Source organism: Cryptomeria japonica, chromosome 3 (genome assembly GCF_030272615.1).
Source record: "Cryptomeria japonica chromosome 3, Sugi_1.0, whole genome shotgun sequence".
Taxonomy (NCBI): domain Eukaryota; kingdom Viridiplantae; phylum Streptophyta; class Pinopsida; order Cupressales; family Cupressaceae; genus Cryptomeria; species Cryptomeria japonica.
The window spans coordinates 713804982-713810107 of NC_081407.1; positions in this window are offsets into that span (position 1 = coordinate 713804982).

A 5126-nucleotide genomic window follows, 5' to 3' on the forward strand; every position below is an offset into this window, starting at 1 on the left:
GGAAGATAAGGGATGGTGGGATTTTGATTTGCATGAAGGACTTTTGGATTTAGGAGGAACAGAGGATGTACCAACATCTTGAGCATTAGCTTGAGGCCTCTTATTATTTTGGAAACAATATGCGAGTCCATTTTGAGAGGTATGGGATGTAGAAGGAGGATTAGGATCTTTAGATGGATTGGGATCATGACATGGAGATGAAGGGATACTTTGATCTTGACTAGGGAGGGTATCATGAGATGGAGTGGAAGGGGTGATTAGATCATGAGATGGAAGAGGATCATGCAATGGTGGGAGAGGATTAGATGTAGGGATCATATGATCATGAGAGGAGGTGGAGGGGATGAGATCATTAGATGGTGTGGAGGGAGATGCATCATGAGATGGAGAGGATTATATGCTAGCATGCTTTGGAACAAGCTTTTAGAATGTTTGGAGTTGTGGGAATTGTGTGATGGAGGAGGATATCAAAGCTTCGATGTGAGTAGATGGAGGAATGGGGGTATCATGAAGTGTGGGGGATTGGGATTTGTTTTGAGGTGGAGGTGACGGAGGTGGATGGAGGACTTGAGGAGATTTGACAACTTTTTTTTGAGGTGGGAATTTTGTCTCCTTTGCTAGCATATCTTGGATAAGATCACGAATGATGGTCTTGGAGGATGTGGATAGTATGGACTTTGGAGGATTAGGATTAGATGGAGGATTGGGATTAGATGAAGGATTGAGATAATGGATTGGGGGATTAGGATTAATGCTTGGAGGACTATGGAGTAAAGGATTTGGATGGGGAGTAGAGGTAATGAATGTGTTGTAAAAGGATGGGGATTGTGATATGGATGGGAGGGGAGATGAAGGTATATATGCAGATGAGGGATAATATGGAGATACAGATGGGAAATAAGATGGATTTTCATTGTCAAAGGTAGAGGAAGGGTAAGAGATATGATATAGATTTTCATTGTGTTAAGATGAGATGGATGTGGATATGATAGATGGATGGAAGGTTATGGGATTGACTTGATAGGCAGGTTGGGGTGGTTCGTGAACTTCCATGAGCATCTGCTCATACCAAGCCTTGAAATTCTGGGTAGGCATGTTGAGAATGAGGGACTAGATTGGAAAGTTCATGAAGATGAGGATTAGGACTTGGCTTCGAATGATGATGAATTGGATTCAATTGGATTTGATTGGATTGGATTAGATATGATTTTATTAAGGATTGATGAAGATTGCACCCTAGTCCTTAGATTAGGATTTTGGGTGGAGGATTGATGATAAAATTTAGACCTTATGAAGATTGATCAAATCTCCCTCTACTAAGGATAGACTTATGACCCTAAGCAAAGAGGAGATAAAAGGATAGTGGTCTGGATCGACCATAAAAGGATTCAACAAATATGCTTGAAAGAGATGATTTCCTAAGCTCACAAGCCAAGATGATTGATTTGATTTAAAATAAAGGTCTAAATGAAACTCTGACAAGGTATTGACCTTGGATTAGGGTTGATGATTGATTGGGGGATGATTGGATTAAAGGATTGGATGATTGATTGATGGGGGATTGGATTACCACATTAGAAAGATGGATTGATTGGAATTTTGGAGATTTGATTGGATTAGAAGGAGAATGATTATGGAAGAATGGATAGATATTAGGAAGAAGAAAGGAGAAGGCTACCCAAAGTCGGATGAATAATTTGGACAAAAATGTTGGTTGAGGAAGGATGATTGTTTGGATGGATGAAAGTGGATTGGGGATTGGAAAATTGCTTGGATAGATAGAAATGGATTGGGGATTTGATGATGACAAGATGAAATTTGGAAAGAGAGAGGATTGATTGATTCGAGGAAGGGTGGACTTGGCAAGAGATATCAAGAAATGAATACACGTTGGCCACACAACATGCTATCCTAAGAAGCTGGTTGAGGAGGAAAACCTTTGCTTGTTGACTCAGGTACACACCCAATAGCTAATCAGAATATGACCATTGAGTCTCACGCAATGGATTCTCAACGCCATATTAGCTGACTCCAAATGCTAATGGGGACACGAAATGGAAAGTCTCTTGGGGGAGTTACTATCTCCCTTGCACAAAGATTATCCACCTTTCGGAAGTGAACTAGGTAGTTTCTATTCCTAGGGTTCTTAGTAAGGATTTCAAATCGAAGACTACCCTTTGTAGTCGTGCAAGCGTGATTGAGGCCTATAGCCCTACAAAGTATCAAGCACAATGGTAGTCATACAAGCGTGATTTAGACCTCAAGGGGCCCTACAAAGTGCTCGATATGAGTATAAACTCAAATAGCTTCATCCTTCGATATTTTCATCTCAAAAGGCCTATTTATTATAGTGAGTTGGAATGCTTGGGTTTTAGCCGTACTCACTTGGGTCGTTCCCCTTTCACCAAATCGAGAGGGCAGGCCTGCTAAGGATAAAAACGTGCAAGCAAACAAGAAAAGTTTCAAGGGTCTGGATTTCTGATTATCTATATAGACAAGAGCATACTCTCCTACCTCTACTCTTTCCTCAAACACATAAAGAAAATTGTTCTTTTACCCAATGATATTTAAGTGCCTAATAAAATAATAAAAAAGACACAATGTTTGGTTGTATCTCCTTAGGAAACCTGCAAAACAACGGATTAGTAGTCTAAGATTATGTCTTGGACCGCTCAGATATGACCTGTAAAACTCAAAAATCCGATTAATAGACAAAATTCTATAGAAGCAGCGCTCACACTATTTTGCAGACACCCATGCCAAAGTGCATGTGCAAGCGATGATTCATCTGTGTATGCGCTGCAGGGGGTCAAAAAGCCGAAAAAAGGAAAAAAAAATAGAGAATGAGAAAAATTCCTGAAAAACACGGATTATACCTGCAATTGGTTGCGCTGAAGCGTGTGCGCTCGTGCCAAAATATAAAAAGAAGGTTAGCGGTTAGAGATAAATTTAAAAATTCAAATTTTGAAAATGAGCGGGATGTTCCCGGAGCGCTCACACTAAAGCGGCGCTTCTAGAAAAAAAAGGTTAGATAAGGAGATCTAACTAATTCTTTTTTTTATTTTTAGATTATTTGGTCATTTTATGTGTTTTTGATGACTAATTAAAAAAAATTAAGAAGCATAATGAATAGGAATAAAGACATGAAGGTGAATAAAGGAATGTTGTAAGTAGATGCATTGTTCCCATAGCGCTCACGTTGATTGGCAGACTTGCAGAAAGGCGGGTTAGGCAGATTCAAATTCAAATCGCTCGCGTTGAAGTGTGTTTGTACGCGCCAAAGTCCCTGTCTCCTGTGATGATCCCTTGTCGCTCGCACTGGAGTGTAGGCACTCGCGCTATTCCGACACCTGCAACTTAAAAACTTGCAAAAACTTCACAAAATCATCAAATTTAGGGACGTGGGTCCCACTGGGCGTGCCAAAATGAACCAAGGGAAACTTAGCACAATGGTATATGGTTAGTTACAACATGAATAAAGATAAACATTCAAATAAACTTAACTAAAACACCATTATACCTTTGTGAGTCTCCACTTGTTCCTCAGATTGAGTGTGATGAAGTGAAGGCGCCCCTTTGATTTCTCCACTTGATATGCTCTTTTTCGTGTTGTGGATGTGGATTGATCTCAAGTGCTCAACAAGATTGATGGATTAAGGATTTGGATTTCACTAGATGGATAAATGGATATGGATAACAAGGATTTGATAGAGCATTATGAGGAAGTGATAAGAATGTGATAGAAGGAGATGAGAGGATAAATAAGGAGCATAAGGATAGAAGAATGAAAGACCCCCCTTCAAGAAGGAAAGATGCTCCAATTTATAGATTGGAGGAAGCCAATGGAGGGCCAGGATTAATTTGCTTATGAAGAGATAAGATTGATTCAAGATAGTGGACATGGATCAAGGATGCATTGGAGAAATAAAAAAGGAATATAAAATTCCTTAGGCAAAAGTGGGGGAAAAAGATTTGAATTTCAAAATGAGGATGCATAGGGGGATTCAAAAAAATTTGAATTTCTTTGAGAGGTTCAAGATTGATGTGACATGAGTGGGGGAATTAAAAATTGGAGAATAATGATAAGTGGGATTGTGAAAGATTCTAGAAGAATTAATTAGGTTGAGAATGGATTAGGAAAAGTGATTTGTAGGAATCACATGACTAGGTTAATTGATTAAAATTAATTAACTAAGTGGGTTTAGAGTAAATAATTATTGGAGGGACATTAAAAGAATAGGGGAATAATTAATTTATTTGATAAATTAATTATTGAACAATAGTCACAAGATTAATATAATTATATTTTATTAACACTGACAAGAATAAGGATAACACGATTAAAGATGGTTGATGGGATCGACGAAATCGACAGAAGCAAAATCAAATCTGTTAGACAGATTGGGGTTGCTAAATATAGAAAATTAGTACAGAGAATGATTAAAAGAAAGGTTGGATGCATTTACTACAACCGACAAGTATGAGATCATATTCAAGACAAAGAATGAAATATCTAGAGTTGTAGATCTCCAAGACAACCGACTTGAATAAAATATTCAAGATTGTTGTAGAAGAAAAATTTGATGTGTACAGATTCAATCCAATCAATCAGTAGCTATAAATATGATTCGAAATTGGTAGGTGTAGCTATTGAGGCAAAGATAGAGGTGGAGATAAATATATCTCCACTAGTTGATTGTTAAATGATGTGCTGAAAAGGTATTGCTACTGTGTGAAGTGTTGAGTGTGTAGCTGTCAAAAAAAAAAAAAGCAAATTTATAGAAGTAGAAAGTGTCAGTATAGAGGAAGAACAAAGTATTATGGAGAGAAAATGCTATAGTAGAGAGAAGAAGTTACCTAGATAGAGGAAGGAGGAGAAACAAAGGGAAAAATTGTAGTAGGCAGAGAGAGTCACTCTCAAGATATGAGAATTTTGTAAGTGTTACAAAATTCATTTGTTACATGGCTTTATCATTGCATTGTAAACTTGAACAATCATTGTATTTCTCTGAGTGGGTGCTCAGAGAAGGGGTAGGTGTTCCTTTGAGTAGGTGCTCATAAAATCAAGGGTTGGTGCCCTAAAGTTTCAGGGGTTGGTACCCTAAACATTGTAATCTGTTATTTAT